Source organism: Empidonax traillii, unplaced genomic scaffold, assembly GCF_003031625.1.
Source record: "Empidonax traillii isolate 1590-97213 ecotype Southwest subspecies unplaced genomic scaffold, ASM303162v1 scaffold507:size695108, whole genome shotgun sequence".
Taxonomy (NCBI): Eukaryota; Metazoa; Chordata; class Aves; order Passeriformes; family Tyrannidae; genus Empidonax; species Empidonax traillii.
The window spans coordinates 141,651-159,760 of NW_020955700.1; the positions used below are offsets into that span (position 1 = coordinate 141,651).

The window sequence follows — 18,110 nt, forward strand, 5'->3', positions numbered from 1 at the left end:
ATCCACCTAGTTTAACTGCTGTAGCACACAGAGGGCAGAGGGGCTCAGGTGGCTGGACAGAAAGTTCAATTTGGTTCCTTGCATCAAAGCATATGGCAAACATGGCAAGGAAGGTCAATTATTCAGACTCTCCTAAATTTAATTCTTTGAATAGATTGACAAGCCTGTAAAGAATCCAAAAGCAATTATCTTACTTCATACAAATATCTAATGCATAATAAACTTAAAATAAAAATTCTAAAAAATCTGGATTCAGAATTTTTTTTCCTCCTGGAAACAATATGTAGTCAGAAATGAAAGTTAAAAGTTTTACTTGTGTCATCAATATGATAGACAAACAAAACTACTACACTTAATGTCTTTAGATGACAGATTGTATTCAGTCAACATAAAGTATTTCTAAACATGAGCCATACACTAAAACTATAAACAATTCAGACAAAAAGATCAAGAAGTTTGTAGAGGCAGGAGGTATATAGGAGGATGACTGCACCTCAATTCCTGGTGCAAAAAATATCAAAATGCCATGATTTTTGCCAACGAGAGGCTTGGGAATTTCTACAAGCAACCTAATCAGCCCTCACAAAGGACATTCTTTCTTGGTATTATGTTAGTGTCTATTTCTGGTCATATTAGCTCTTCTCCAGAGGAGGACCAAGCTAAGAACTTCCAGATCATCAAAACTGTGATTTTATTTTTGGCTTATCTGATGCATTAAGGAACACAATCATCATTCTGCATAGTAACAGCTGTATAATAAACATCGCTTCAAAGTGGCTGTACCATGCACTTCAATACTAACAAGAGGCAATCTGCCAATGTGCAGATTTAAGAAAACAGCTGAACTTCCTTTAACACAGGCTGAGAGTTGATTTTGTTCAGCCTGGAGAAGAGAGGGCTCTGGGAACACCTCGTAGCAGCCTCACTGCAGATAAAAGAGGCTTACAAGAGAGCTGGGGAGGGACGTTTTACAAGGCCATGCAGTGATAGGATGAGAGAGTAATGGCTTTAAACTGAAAGAGTGTAGAATTAAATCAGATATTAGGAAGAAATTCTTATTGTGAGGCTGGTGAGGCACTGGAACAGGCCGACCAGAGAAGCTGTGGGTGGAATTGCTCAATACCATGTTGGATGGGGTCCTGAGCAACACAGTCTAGTGGCAGGTGTCCCTGCCATAGGCAGCGGGGTTGGAACTGGATGATCCTCAAGGTCCCTTTCAACTCAAACCGTTCTATCATTCTATGACTAACCTGTATGCTGAGCCATATAAATGTCTTGTGGGTTTGTTAAGATGCTTTAAGTATCCCAAAGAAATATAATTTGTGAGATGTCAAACATCAAAGAGGGAACAGCATAGCTGCCTTTTTATTTAAAAAGTATTTTAAAATACTACAAACATACTAAAAATATATCTTCCACTGGTTACAAAGTATGCTTACCTTTGGCTAGAAGGATTCCCAAGGGATGCAAACTTCAGTCACTCTTTTTCTGATATCAGCACAATGGAGACACCTGCAAGTCAAATGAGAAAGGTTTGTTGTTTTTAGTTTTAGGTGAACATGTCCACGAGACTAAGGCATAAGAAAAAAAAATTAAATTTGTGTAAAATGAAAATCTACTGCTTTCTACATGCAAATAAAATATCAGGAACAACTCACTGGCTTTAAAATTCAGCACAGCATAACATATACCATTGTGTGTGTTGCAAAAGAGAATTTAAAGGTGTTATCTGTGCAAGTTCCTGGCAATAACCGGGAAAAAAAGCATTGCTAGGGCAAGAGGTCATGAATCAGTAGGTGCTGAACCAACAGACTGTTTCATTATGGATCTGCTTCAAAGGTCACAATAAAGGGTCCACAGCTATTCCTTGAACTGCATTATAAAAGGCAAGTAGCTTAATAATATTTTCAATCCCAAGGATGAGAAAAATTCATTGAAGTTCCATAAAATGCTTTGAAAGAAGACAGTAGTAAGTTCATCCAAAAAAATTTAGAAGCATGCTCTAAGAATCTGTAGGAGGACTTACAGCCAAGACTATCTAACAGTGCAAAATTTACAGCTGACAGTTTTACATTTACTTCTCAGCAAAGGTAAATAAAAACATATATAAAATAAAAATATTTTAGCTAGGTTTGTGTGATCACAGAGAGATAAATCATAAAACTGCCATGTACCAATAAGGTGATTTGGCTTTCTATTTTATATCAGTGTTAACAAAGCTTCAAAAGGAGTTCATTTTAGCATAACCTCAGATAGTAAAATCTAGCTTGAAAATACACAATGATGTATTCATACTGAAAGAAAGGAAAAAGGACACACATAGAGCAGGAACAGATGTTATTTCCTGCACTAAATCACCACCATAGGGATAAAAATAATTCTAGTAAGTATTTTACAGAAAAGTGCATACAATGGAAAAGAACACAAAGTCTCAAAATCCTGCGTCAACTGCAAATCAAGGTTGATAGACACCAGTAACATAAACAAATAAAAAACCCATAAAGATGGAATGCAGGACAGTTTACTGTTCTTCCTCTTTCCAGGCCTACTCAAAACTAGGCAAACACTTGAAGCTTCTTTTACCAGTATGCTCACAGTAGCAAAAAACCTCTTGGTGTAGTTATAACCTAAAACTGGAGCAAACACTTTCGCCAGTGAGGCTTTCATGGGAGAACTAAAACAAAACTAAACTGTATCAGTTGAAATGTTGACCAATATCATTAGATAACTGGTTTACCAACAGAAGACACAATTAAAAAACCCCAGGATATTAAACAGAAATTTCTCATTCCTAACCTAATCCTAACCTAAAAATCACATCTGATAGTGACAAATTTCACACTTGAATGTCACTCCAGTAAAACCTGAAACTAAAGCCACAGTAAACGCCAAAAGCAAAAACATGAGAAAAGAGCAACTGCAAAAATGGAAAATATTTTTTTTAGAATGGCTACGGAATCTGGTCAGTTTTTGAAAAGAAACTGCTTTCAATTTTCTATAAATAAGTTTCTGAGAAAATTATCCTTATTAACATTGTCTTTCTCATAAAAAAATATCTTCATACTTTCCAATCACTGGAAGACCAAGCTTCAAAATATCTGCCTCAAAGACAATTTCTAGACTATTTATGGAGGTAAAAAGTGAAATCAACTGATCCTCAGAGTAAAGTAGGATTTAGAGGATTATGTTGCTTTTTTGTGAGGCAGCCAAATGGAAAAACATTAGACCTTGTTCACATACTAATTTTTTCTTTAATCCAAAGGTCTTACATAGAACACTGCATCAGGAAAAAAAAATCAAGATTTGAGAAGGAAAAAAAATTTTATATATTTAAAACATAATTTATTATTTCAGCAGCATTCAAAAAATTTTCTTGATAACATCCTGCTCCTACACTCATGAAGATCTACAAATGGAAAAAAATCAAAACTTCAAGCAATGTACGTTCCTTTAAACTTACACAAAGTAACAAATTATAAATCAGAAGTAACTATGCCTATTTTCTTACATGTACTTTAAAACTTATTTGTAGTATTAGACATCATAAAACTGCTGTGCATTAGGCAAGTATAGATCAGTTTTTCCTGGACATCTCATCTTTTACTGATCCCAGAGTCACAGCTGGGTTGCTTTGTTCTCTCAGAAGCAATATATGCATTTCATTTGCTGGTTCCTTAATCTTTATCTATATGTGCACTGGAATTTAAAACTAAAACCTTGTTTCTACAGGGCTTGTCACTGAGGAAGTCAAGTTGGCCAATACAAGGCAAAGAAGAGTTCACACTAAAAGATACCTGAAATGCAGGTAGAAATAACTCCTGAATAGAAAAGTCAATCTTTATTAGTAGTCCTGTTTGGCAAAAGCTCAGACATTCATAACTGTGGCCTGCTCTACGCTGCACCTCATTTTCAACTACAAAAAAAATTAATCTTCTGAGTGAATATATGGTATTACTTATGTCCAAATCTTTTCACATTTTTTATTCCTATTTTGTTGTTGTCGGAAAAGCAGAAAGAGAGAATAATATCAGTATCTGATATCTGATTTTCTCTGGGCCTATTTTCTTTCTCTACCCAAAAAGTTTTGGCTATGCAGAAGAAATTGATTCCAGAAAGAATGCGCAGACAGGCAACATCCTATTCAGGAAAAGCCTAGTTCCAAGCAGGCTTCCTAGTGCTCTAAAACTCTGCACAGATGGTCACTGCAGAGTTAAGCTCCACAGCAAGTTCAGTATGTCCAGAATATCAACTTGCCATGTTCAATCTACACAGTAAGTCTGATGTACCCTGGGCACACTCCACTCACAGAACTGGAGCCGTATTTCTGATGGCATACCCAAGGGAAAAAATAAATTCCACATAGGACCATGAAGGCTAGCTAATGCCTTGTTGAGTCATTTGTTCTAGATTGTGGGATACTGTTGGCATTTGTCTCTTCAACACTCTGGACTTTTAAGAAGAAACCTCATGCTTTCCTTTACACCTAGACAAAGTCTCATTCACGAGTGCAGTAGCTCTTTTAGTAACATTCTGCCTTGAATAAAGAATTAGAAAGCTACAGAGAGAAAGCAAACAAGCAGACAGACACTTCTGGCCTAGAAGAACAGAAAACCAAATACAGGCAGCAAAGGAATTATTCTATTTCTTGTGCCAGGACAAAGACAGGGCCAATGCACTTAGTGCCATGGTCTAGTAACTGCGGTGGTGGTCGATCAAGGGTTGGACTTGATGATCTCAGAGGTCTTTTCCAATCCGGCTGATTCTATGATTTGCCAAGACACACCAGAAGACAGACCACTTTCAGTTGCCATTTAAATACACATTTGCACATACTCCAGCCTTATTTGCCAAATTAGGCTGAAATACCCAGACATTAGGTATTTGCTGTGTTAGCAATTGGATCCATTTGGGGAGGGGGGGGGGGAATCACTTCTTTAACATGTAAGACTACTGTTAAAGCTTTATCTATTTAAGTACCACTTTTGAAACAAAAATTGAGTTCAGTATCTATTAAGCAAACACGATTCTTCACTTTCTTCTTTGCCACACTTACAGTTGCCTTTTCATGATATTCAAGTATTAGGAATCAACTTGAACTTAATATATAACAAAAGAGACTACAAAAAACTGCTACAACAAATTTTCATTTTTGAATGTGACTTAAGTACAAGAACTGCAGATAAAAGAGATACAGCTAATGACAAGTATCTTTGTTTTCAGATTTTTCCCTACTTGCTCAGTTTTTATCTTAAACACGTGAGGTTCCAAGAAAAAAATATTGTTTCATAATGCTTAAGCAGAATTCGGAGTTAAATACCTAATCAATGTTTCTTACTGATAATAAAGGCTCTTGCTAGTGCTACAGAGGGTAAATAAAAATCAAGTAGCTATTCACAGTAATTAATTTTATAATACAGGCAAGAATAAAATAACCTGATTCAAACCAGAATTATAGTTAGTACATTTCACATTTGAAGGACTTTCAAATATATACACATTATATGCACATTGGAAACCATTACTTCCATGAAAAATACAATTATGACACTTGTCTAGCAAAGACATCTGTATTTCAAAGACAGACAGCTGGAAGACAGATGTGCAAAAGTAACTTGAACATGTATCTAAAAGTACAAGTATCAAAAGTGCTTGTTTACAGATAAAAGCCACATTAAAATAAAACCTAAGAGCTTATACAAAGTGTAGTCTGTCTCTGATTTACTTCTTACAGTGATCATAGGTTACACACAGGATTTGGGATCAAATCACAGTACTCCATGTCCTAGCTCCTGCTTCGATTTTAGCAACTAATGGGGGTATCTAGCACATTTCAGGGTCAAGACTGAAAAAGTTACATGTATTTTGCCATGTATTTCCCTTCCAAATACTAAATTCAATTTAACTCCATATAACTTTCCATATTCCCAACACAATAGGCTGATCTCTGTAAAGGCACTTTTCCTTCCTTTCATACAGAAAATATCCTGTAAACAGCCTATATCCCCACTCTCTAAGTGACTCCTTTTGTTTACAGGAAGGAAAGGGAACAGAAATCTTGCCATAAAACAGTGAGAGCTAAAAAATTCTGTTTCACTTCCTACTGTGCAGGTGTTTCATACAAGAAATCCATTGTAATTCTTCATTTCAGAGAGAAAACGTGCCGCTTCTTTTTGAAATACAGACTGAGAAATAGAAAACAATAAGGCTAAGGAAGTAGCAGCCTGCTTTACTGTGAAACAAAACAAAAATATACAATAACCATTGCTTTAAAACTTGTGAAATCCCTGGCTTTGGGCACCACATATTTTATACACTGACTTGTAAAGTTTCCTTCTAAATTCATAAGTTCTTTCTTAATTTTATGCCGCACACCTAAACATTTATAGATCAATGTTCCAGACATCACTGGAAAAAAAAAAACCAAACAACCAAAAACCAAACACCCAAACCCAGCAAAAGAACATAAATAAAAACACAACAAAAAACCCCTCAAACTTCTCCCTTATTTGACAAGGTGGTTGTTTTTAATACCAATTGCTGGCTGCAGCCTTACAATCTCTTTAAAACCCAAAGTCAAATTCCCCAGTTACAGATTTTTCTGTTGCCACACACACAATAAAAAATAACTTGCATTGGTTCAGGATGCCTGACACCTCGGTTTGTACACTTGTTTGTGAGTTTCATAAGTACCAATATCCATCACAGTAAGGACTGCATTCATCTCTCGAAGATCTGTAAACCTCTATAGCCTAGTGGTGTGTGGAAAATTCAAATTCTAAAAGAAGTCAAACAGATGAGGGCACTAATCATGTTGTAGGCTATACATACCACTCGGTTTAAAAGGAATTTGACAACTTTATCACTATTACAAACAATCACAGCATATCTATCACAAATGCTGTCACAATATAAAGTGATGTAAAACAAAAAAATACTATCACACAGTTAAATTTGCCCTTTTTAGAAGGGATATCTTATTTGATCCAGGCTGATTGAACCTCACCAAATACAGGTCAGTTTACAGATATTTCACCATCACAGTAAACACTGTTCCTAGTTTTACATACCAATCCCTCTGCATGCAGCCAAGGAGGGATGGGGATGTCCCCCCAGTAAATGCACTTCCAAACTCCGAGCTGAGTAGCACAGGGAACAGCATTCAACTCTCAGGGAGCACAATCTGCAAACATCCATCTCATGTCTTAAAGCAACAGTAAGCCAGCTGGAACGACTGAATGGGCCCAAGACAGATTGAGGATCATCAGGTAAATCACCACTGTTTCAATCAAAACATTTTCAACGAAACATGCAATTACTTGAGTTTGTTAAAAGCAGCTTTCCCTATTTTGTGATCAGTTACCTCGGAAAACAAATTACATTACTGCAGTGTGAATACTTAAAGATTTGCTAATTGAGCGCAATTAATTACATAGCAGTACTAATGTTAAAAGCAATAACCATTCATCTTTTGTCTGCTTAAGTCTCAGATTGACTGCAACTTTGGATGATCTTTTCTCTGAGAAAGACAACACACAGCACACATCCTATGTCACACAAAGTGAACAGTGAAATATATACGATTGCCACACTCTCTAATGTAAGTAGCAGTGTAAACATGCCTATCCTTAGACCAGCAGACTTTTCCTATACACACGCAAATGTAACTACAGCTTTATCCTGAATATGAAAAAACTAACCCTGCTCCGTTCTATCACATTTTGAATAAGTAAAGAATATCCCTCATTATGGAAACAGAAAAGATAAGATAGAGATAGCTCTACCATACTTGCTTTTCAGTTGGAAAAGGGTGTGAATTACATCAAAATGATTTTGTCAGAAATAAACAGAACACTCTGCATCGCCCATTGTTTCAACAGATGTCTTTTTACCTACAGTAATTCTACAATTAACACGGAATGTAAGGATCTTTAATAAAAGGTAATTAAGAGCTAAATCTTTATAATTTATATTTTCAACCTGACACTTTGCACGCTGCCGTTCACGTACATAATGTGAACACATCATCTTCATTCCTACCTTTATTTTTCTTCTGCAAAACAATGTTCAGCTCCAGGTATTGTTTTCTCCCTTCACAACACCTCATTTTGACAACACAGCAAAAGCATGTAATAAGCAAGATCACAAAGAGAGCATGAAATAATACCAGTTTTGGCACTGCAAAATACCATGCTTCAACCACAAATTACAGAAAATTCAGTAAATAGTATAGAGTACATAGTATAGCTACTTTCAGATCTTTGGTTTTATTGCTTTTCTCTTTTCTGCCAGGAATAGCTCAACATTTAGTCCTCACATTCTCCATCTTTTTTTTTAACTTTGTACAATGCCAGACTTATCACAGAAGAGATAAAGAACTTAAATGTGAGTGGTTTGGTATAACCACAGCAAAGTTGAGTACCACATCCCACAGCGAAAGAGACAGGGCCTCTTAACTTCCCTGCATTTTCAGAGTACAGCAGTAAGACATTTGCAGTGCTTTTGATATCACCTGAACACAAAAAAAGAGAAACCTCATGAAAATGTAAATACTGAAAATAATAATGATAAAGGTGAGTTATCAGCCTGGAACCAAAGCTACTAAACAAGGCAGAAATCATTGACAGTATCCACAGAAAAGCAGACAAGAAAATAAAAAGAATCAGCTAGACAATGAGGTAGTAGCTGACCATTTCAATTAAAGGTAAGTCGAACTTGGCAACCGACTTACGGCTACTGCTTAAAAGCAGGAAAGATACAAAAATTACTCACAGGTCATAAAATGTGAGTGAAATAACCATAACGAAATTACAGTGTTCTGAATGCTATTCACAGAAATAAGATGAATATTTTTTTTATATTGCCCCCATGGGTCTGTTTAATATTTTATTTACCATTAACATTTGTTTGGGGTGAAAAAATACTTTTTTTAATTTGAGTGAAAAGCAAGATGTTAAGTACTACAGAAAACCCTAAACATTTCTTTATCTGCTTGGTTTTCCTCTAGAGTGAAACGTAAGATGGTTTTCAAATGCAATCAGTGAAGGGATATGCTTTTTGACAGTGATGTTTGCTTTTTCAAACATTTCATTTTAGAATGACATAATAAAAGAAAGGGGCTAGAGGATGAACAAAAACCTAATCAGTTTAGGTTGAGAGACACTTCTGGAAGTCATGCAGTCCAATCTTCTGCTCAGAGCAGGACCGTCATCAGCACTGGAAATGGTCAGGCATGACCATTTCACGCCTGACTCAGCAATGTCTTGCTGAGTCTTCAAGACCTCCAAAGATAGGAAATTCTCCAGGCAGTGTGTTCCAGGCCTCCCTCCACTACTATTGAGTAGTGCTCTTCCTCACTTCTAACCCAAACACATATCATATCATCGTTTGTGGCCAATTTGTTGACACTGAGGGAAAAAAAAAAAAAAAAAAGAAATCACCTCTGTCATTTTTGAAACTACCCTTCAAGAAGCTATGGGATACTTAGGTCACTCAGTAGCTGCTTCTCTGTCAGGTGAACAAGCTTTGCCAGCATCTCCCAACAGGTCTTTTGCTCCAAGCAAGAGCCTTCCACCCATCTTTTTGATGCTCCCCGATTTGTGTACATCCCTCTTGAAATACAGGAAACAAAATTAGATATTTAACACAAATCAAGATTTTTAACATTTCATCCAGCTCTCTTACTGAAATATCCAGTAATTTAAATAAATTAGCCTGCAGAATTTAGAAATTAATTCATCATTACAGACAATTATAACCTCTTAGTGTTTTCCATACACACTGAACTTGTGCATTTGACTGAAAATCCTATTCAAAATTCTGTAATCCTCATTCACTTAACTCTGAAACAACACTGAAAAGATTGACAATGCTCAGAATTGCATTTGAACATCTCCCATCTCCCTTCAAATATCAGAGACAAAAATAGTATAATTGGTCATCAACTTCATTCCAAGAATATGAGTCTGATAATTTACTACCACTGCTTTTATAGTCAACACTCAATTATATGGTGTAACAGTGCGGTGAAATAAGCCAGATCAAACACATGCAAAAGAAAGAGGAATATACAACGCAAATGCACAACAGAAAATAAAGAATTAATGGTGATCCTTTCCAGAGATACAGAGACCTGAGCCATCATCTGAACTGATAAGCACACTACAACATACTGTAACAAGAACACTATCCCTTTTTTAAGTCAAGAGGGACTAACTTGGGAGCAGCCTGAAACTTTCAGCACCCCAAATAACATTAATCCGTATCCACAGATCAACAGGATTTGGTGACAGATTTTTGGGTATATGTTCATTGCATTTTCACTGAAGTCAAAGAAAGCTTGTCATAGACAAAAATCACTATGATTTCACCCATTAAGTTAGCTGGGGAAAAGAATACCTTTTTTGAGGTTGTAATACCAGATGTTTCAGGATATGGTATTCAGCTGTCTTATATTAAAAAAACTTGAAGCCATTTAAGTGTAAATTTTAAATAATAACGTTGATTTGAATAAACATTTTTGGGAAACTGGAATGAGATCATAGATCTTTACGTACTTTACAAAATCATAACTAATTCTTCTTTGATTACTTTGACTAAGGAAACATTTTTACTACATTTTGAATTCCCACTGCAACTAGAGCCCAATATACTTACACTACAGTAGCCTAGGGTATATTCTGTTTGCCTGACCTAAATAAAAAAATTTGCTCACCATTCTTCCACTCATTCAGTGTTTCTGAACTGTTACTAAATAAATAATTATTCTTACCCGTTAGGGGGCTGGGGAAGTTGTTAGTTTCAGTTGTGGGGTTTTTGTTTGGTTTTGTTCCTCTCCACTCCCCATCTCCCTCATATAGCTGCAGAGAAGGCTCCTTCACAAGGCATTTTTAATACAGGCAATTACAATTACCACCTCTACTGCTGCTTCCCAGCCCTTTGTTCTTTACTGAATGGCAAAACAGAAGACTAGTCAGTGAATTAACTTAAAAGTAAAGCTTGGTTGATGGTCAGGATTGCCTCATTTTGATTCCTTTTCTGTTTATGTTTGACAGATACTTTCTCTATTTTAAAAAAAAAAAAGAAAAAAACACCACCACACCAGTTTGAATTCTTAAGGCCATTATCCTTGCAGATGGAGCTTCAATAACTTACTTCAAATATGGCACAGTTTGTGCGGTTCTGAATGAAAAACACACAGTTTGTATTTCCACCATGCCTAAATATGCCAGCCTGTGAATCAAACTGGAATCATCCCAAAGGCGTGAGAAGAGAGATGAGGAAAGGCACAGAAAGGCCTGGCTCCTGTAAAACAAAAAATTACTCAAAACAAGGTATGTCTGCTGTACCAGAAATACGTGAAACAGTATTTTTCATGGACTTTTTTACACACTGATATCTGGGGAAAAGAAAAAATACAACATATCTAAATTACTGAATACTTAACAGTGATAACAGCTTCACTTTGCCACTTGCCATACAGAATAATTTCCTCTTCTTCAGTAGGATAGACCCTGGGTTTGTGTATTTAAAAAGTCAAATGCTGCCAAACTTACAAAAACATCCTAAAGTGTGGAGTAGTTACAAATAGTGAGTATTTGTGAAACTAGAGTAACAACCACCTGAGATCAGGAAAAAAAAAAAAAAAAGTTGGCCAGGAGACAACTCCACTCCCCATATTTCTGCACACAGTTACACAGTCTAGATATCAGCACACACCACAGACATAAAAAGTGCTAAAAAAGGCATTTACAATCTTAATCTAAAACTCCACCAGTTGAGATTTAACAGATTTCAACATGATTCCGATATAAACTAATCCACTTCTAAATAAAGCAAGATTTTGGACATATTTATTTAAGAGAGTCAAAATAAATGTAAATATACAACTAAGAGACTACATTAAGATAATATAGTTCTATATATTCATTTAGATTTTCTATGAAAAATAAAATTAAATTACCACACTTTTATAAACAGAGCAACTCATTCTCTCAGTGTGTGTTTTCTAATGCACCAGTTTTAATGCTTTTCCCCAAACATTAGTTATAATGGCTCTCATTTGAGGTTCACTCTCCTAGTCCATGCATAGGAGAGAATGCAAATTAAAGTACTGTGTGATTGGGACTTAAAAAGACATCAAGTTTCTGGTTGTCTTTTATACCGAAACATCTCACTTGGGGAAGACAGCAAGGCTCTGAACCTTTGTGCATTCTGCTATGCCTCATCTTCTGCCTCAAAAGTAACTCCCCCTTATTTATTCAGTGCCTCATTCACAACCTTCCATGTTGTTGTGAACACAGACTTTTGCTCTTGTGAAAAAAATCCTTAGTAACTTAGAGGAATTCAACCTAACCCAAAACAAACTTCCAAGGTTGTAGTTCTAGAAACATGTCCTTTATTTCGGCCATTGAACCAAAACTAAACCAAGACAAACCCTTCTATTATAAAGCTTTGATTGCTACTAGGAAGAAGGTTGGAGTAAAATACTGATTCACAACACATTTTGAAATTGTGTGTGCCTTCACATAGTTTTATCTCAGTAATGCACTTACATAACAATTCATACCTATTAAGGATATACAATGTATTTCATTCTGAAAACTGCAATAGAACAAAAGAGCAATGAAAATTAGCAGTCAAACACTATAGCATTTCCAGTAGGAATAGACATCCAGCAATCAAAAAAAAACCCTCTAAATCATAAACATCACAGACCAAGGATAAAGTGTCTCTTTCTGCTGACTTATAAATCCAAGATCAACAAAAAAAAGCCAAACTAACCAACCAAAACAACACCCCCGAAGAAACAGTCACTCAGAGTTATGTTTTATTTATCTTTCTACATTTCAGATGTGTGCAAAGGCATGCAAACACACACACTCCATTGATTCACTCACTCCTCTCCCATCTGGCAAAAGATTTCCCCACTTCCCATCCCAAGATCATTACTGCTGGTTTCTTTCTTTTCAGAAGGGAAAAAAATGCTTGAGACAACTGTACAATTGCAATATACCCACTCTGCAGCTATTACAAATATTCTAAATATCACCCAGCACTTCTTTCCCCTTCCCACAAAGGGAGAGTATTTCTTGTTTCAGTCACGATTATCATCTACAGTATTTTAAAACAGCTCCTACTTTTGACAACAAAACAGGTGCACAACTGCTTTTTGAAAAAAATAGAAGTGTTTTCAAGTTAATTACTTTTAAGAAGTACAGACAAAAACAAAAAAACAAACAAAGGGAATATAAAATATGATCTCATATACTTTGGACTATGAAGAGGCCAGAATTTTTGTGTTCAAGAATTTTCTCTGCCCCCACCACAGAGAAATACAGGGAAAGGCAAAGAAAGAAAACTTGAGATTTGCTTAATATACATTCCAAATTCTCAAGTACTCTACTCAAAATACCAGTGATCGCAAAACATAGATCTGCACTCACACTTGTATTTGTCAAAGAGCAGCTAGGAAAAAGCTGAATGAGATTCTTTTGATACAAGGAAAATAAAAACCAAAACCACTACATAAATTCATCTAATCTAGTGCTTAATATCTATCAATGAAGCTTGACTTATTTTCTTTCAGATGAACAATTCTTTTAATCTAATAGAAAAATTGAGACCATTTTGTATAAATGGAGGATATTTATGATAAATATTTTCATATTCCCTTTGTGTTTTCATTCACTTGGTCTTCTCACTCTCCCTCTAATTAGGAGCATCTTGAAGGCAACATATATCCACCTATTCTACAGCCCATCAGCTGGTGGAGAGAAACTACTGTTAATACATTAACTTCCCAGAAAACACAACCTTACACCTTCTTATCCCTTAAACATGAATGTTTTCAACTCTTCTAATAAGATAATGGCATCTCTATTAACTTAGTTTCTCCACATTGAGCAGTTTGTGAGTTTTACCAATTGTTCATCTTCAACTATAAAAACAGTATTAAAACATACCAGTGGCTCTGGCAGTCACATAGAGAGGAAAAGGTATCTCTGTCAAAGATAGCAGAGTTATCGTTAAACTAATGAATAACCTCCAGAGTGTACATACTGTATGTTTCAGGTAAGATGTTAAAATAAGAAAAAAAAAGAAAAGAACCGTTATTCTATCTGAAACAAAACCCTTCTGTCAAATTATTCAAAATATTGATCTCGTATTTCTCTGCTGTCATGGGTTTATGTGGCTCAGTTTTGATAGTGGGAGGGGAGGCTATAGGGTGGCATCCGTTAGAAGCTGCTGGAAGCTTCCACTGTCCTACGAAGCCAATGAGAGCCAGCTCCAGGAGGGACTTCTACTGGCCCAGGCTGAGCCAATTAGGAACCACAGTAACACCTCTGTGATAACACCTTTAGGAACAGAAGGTGTTGCGCAGAAGAAAATTCCAGCCCGGGAAGAGCGGAGGAGAACACGGGATAACAAAGCAGACTCCAAGGTCAGTGCAGCAGGGTGGGAGGAGCCCAGGCCCCCCAACTTTCCCTCCAGCAGCGGAAAGACTGAGAGCCAAGGCCCCTGCCGCCTGTAGAAGATCACTGGGGTGCAGAGACCATGCTGGAGCAGGTCGATGCATGAGGAGGCTGTGACCCTGCGGGAGGCCCAGGATGGAGCGGGGTCTTGCAGGAGACCTGTGGCCCGCGGCGAGGAAAACCCATGCTGGAGCAAGTTTCTCCGGGGTAGGACTCGTGGCCCTGTGGGGAACCCACGTCGGTGCAGCTCAGTCATGAAGGACTGCACACCACCCCCTTCGAGGAGTGACCCACGGCACAGGAGAGTGGGAAGAACTGCTGCCCGAGGGATGGACTCCCATTGGAGAGGTCCATCAAGGACTGTGTCCCGTGGGAGGGACCCCTATGGGAACAGGGGAAAGACTCAGAGATGTGGCCCCCCGTAGCCCGTGGTGAAGACCACAGTGACACAGGTGTACCCCTGCAGACTACGGAGGACCATTGGAGTGCAGAGACTCACTGCACTCCATGGAGAAGTGCACACTCCTCCCACAGGAGACCCACAGGACAGCAGAATGGGAAGAGCTGCTGCCCAAGGGAACAACAAAAAAAAGGCCAAGGTTTGTATCCTGAAAAGTGTTTAGGCATTTAAAGTCCATTAAAAAAAACAACCCACCCCCCCACACACCCCCATCATCTTTGTGAACCATATACAGGCTTTTGGTCTTTGGAACCTCTTGCAAAGTTTTTATTGCCTCTACCTGATGAGGTAAAGTCATTAAAAGCCTACCTGGTTTGCAAGGACAGAACAAGCTCTATAAATTTAGAAAAAACATGGTCCACCTACTCCTCTACTCCATACTGTACACGTCCTTTAAAACACATAGCTGGAAAAGGAATTTCACTAATTTGTCAGTGGTCAAGGGGCAACCTGTGCTGTTGGCTTACTCAGGTGCTGAGAGCATGTCCTCTTGGCAGCAATAAACGTCAAAACATCGTGGGTAGGAAGCAAATCTGAGCACAACTTCCCATCCAGAAGGTGCAGAAGAGCTGACAGTCAGCTGTCTTTCACCCAGAGGTATGCTCTGCCTCCCGCCTCTAGAAGAGACAAACCACACACTGGGCCCCCCTGGTCACAGTAAACCATCCAGGGTTTAAGTGGGTTATGCAGCTGTACCACAGGCCTACGCTTTTTAAACAGAGAAAAGTCATTTTTTTGTTCCAGAAGTGTGTAATGGCAAGTCAGTAGAGGGGTGTGGGAGACAGAACAGAGCACGAGTGAAGGGCATGAAAACTTTTACTGTAGAATGAAAGACTGCATGTGGGAGGAGAAAAGTATTAGGGCAAAAATTATGTCATTACAGTTTAAGGAAAAAATGCACTTGAAACAGATTTCTCTTTTTAATTTATTGCCAAAGAGGTTGAAGGCCATAAACATTTTATTAGAAGCTCAGATTCTAGGTTTCATAACATAACTTCAAGGTTTTACTGTGGTCAGCTCAACTATGAGAATTTTTATACTGTTGCTATAAATCAGCTGGGCTACTAGCAATTAGTTGCAATTTTGTTGAAAACTACTTTACATGAACTAAAAAAACTAATAAAGAAATAGAAAAATACACAGCAAATATAGCAAGCTGTGTGTTTATTTTGGTGCACGTAACCAAAACACTGGTATGTGATCAAATCTGAGTCACACTTTTATAACAAGCAAGAGCCATAAAAATAAAACACCAAAAAAAGTATCCACTACAAGATAGCGATCTGTGATCTTTTTATTAAAAATTTAAATAACAGCCATTGTGCTTTCATGAGGAGAAAAGCAAAGATAGATGGGGGGACAGCCTGAGGAATACATATTTTTTTCCATCTCCAGCCGAACATTTAAACAAAAAAAAAAAAAAGGCCTGAAAAGCAAAGTAGGTGCTGCTGATGTAGTGCTTTTAAACCTTCAGAACAATTCTCAATTCCTTTCCTTAATAGTGTGGGTTTGTCAGCTGGTTTTGTTTATTTTGTTTAAGTACCCTTTCCATTGAGCAGCCATATCTGAGATCACTAAACTCAGTTTGAGTGAGCTTGACAAAACTAAGACACAATATTTTTATAATTCTGTCCAAGTCATAACAGTTAGAAAAAATATTTACTTCCTGAATACTGAGAAATAAGAGATTACTCCATAAACTTTGTTTCATTTTGCTATTCGCTTTCTTCTCACATGTTCACCTTAAATTTTTGTAAAGCACATCACCTTCAGCACTGTTGTTTTTAGCTTCCATGTCTCAATTACTCAGTCACACTGTAGAGCATTCAGAATTAAAAATCCAGTTTACGTTATGGTCAACATCTTATTTGGGTTAGTTTCATTACAAAGGAATATAATTTACATTATCTGAAACTACTTCATCATGCTAACAAAATATTGTTAAATGAGATCAGGAGAATAATTTCAAAAGCTTAATCCTGTTCTGAAAAAAAACCACCAATGAACAGACTTTTTAAATTCACTAATTAATTACTTATTTCTGAAGGGTTTATAAGACACATTTACTTACAAAAAGCAGGAAATCTACACTATCTCATTTGAGAACTGGCCAGCTACAGAACTTGGTTTGACTTTAGGTTCCAAGGTCATCTGCTTTCTCCTATATATGCCATTAGCAACTGTGCCAACCTTGATAAAATCAAAAGATTAGTTGGACTGCATGAAAGAACACAATTTAGAGTAAAGAAGCTCACATATAGCGATGAAAATTCTAGGTAGATTGTATTTTAAATTATTGTCACTGCTTGCTACTTAAGCCATATTCAACATATTTAGGAACTCAGCAAGAGCTACTGCTTTAGCTGGGTTCCCACAAGCATCAAGGACTAGTTGATTCAAGAGCTGCAGCTCTACACAGAAGAAAGATTCCCTAGATCAGCTCATCAGTGGTATTCAAGAAAAATCCTTTAGGTACAACCTGGAATTAAGGACGTAGCTGATACAGTACCATAGTGAAAAGAGGACAAGTAAAGAGACAATTGACTCTCCTGAAAAAAAACACCTAAAACAGTTTATTAGATGAAGTCTAAGGTCATTCGTGGAATCAGTTTTATCTCATATTCTCAATAAGGACCTTGACACAAAGTGAAGGTCACTAATGAAATCTGAATACAACACCAAGTTGAGAAGCACTGGCATTGCAAAGGAAGGTAAAAAATAAAACTGAGAAAGAACAAAGTAAGTTCTGATGAACAATTTACCTCCCCTTTAATGTTTGGAGTCACTCCTTCAAGATGTACAGAATACAATTTTGGTTTGTGTACAATGCTGCTTAAATTCTTATTAGCCATAATAAAACACAGAAAAAAAACAAGCATAGAGAAGATTTCTGTTCCCCAGCCACTGTATTTGTACCATACTCTACAAGAAGCATCTAAGTGTTTGTCTTGTTTAAAGACTGACTAAAACTTTAACTGGATCAACCTCAGAAAACTGAGTTCTGACAAAGCAAGCTGTCTATAAGTATCAGTAAGAAAGACAAAGTATTTAGGTTAAACAAGGATATTGGTAGAATCAAACAAGTGGGCTGCTACCTCAGCATGTGCTTCACATACAAATTAGCAGAAAATTTTAGTCGTCAGTGAACCGAGTTCCTGAACAGTCTCCCAATACAGGGG

At 37.0% G+C, this 18,110-nt stretch overlaps 1 protein-coding gene across 3 annotated transcripts in view; it reads right to left on the reverse strand.

Moving 5' to 3' along the window:
- The window catches only part of SIPA1L2 (signal induced proliferation associated 1 like 2), a 125,798-nt gene that overhangs the window by 97,649 nt on the left and 10,039 nt on the right, over nt 1–18,110 (reverse strand). For all 3 annotated transcript variants that reach the window (XM_027896650.1, XM_027896648.1, XM_027896649.1), the window contains exon 2: nt 1,440–1,512. The gene's annotated coding sequence lies outside the window, so the exon portion shown is untranslated. The remainder of the gene's footprint in view (nt 1–1,439; nt 1,513–18,110) is intronic.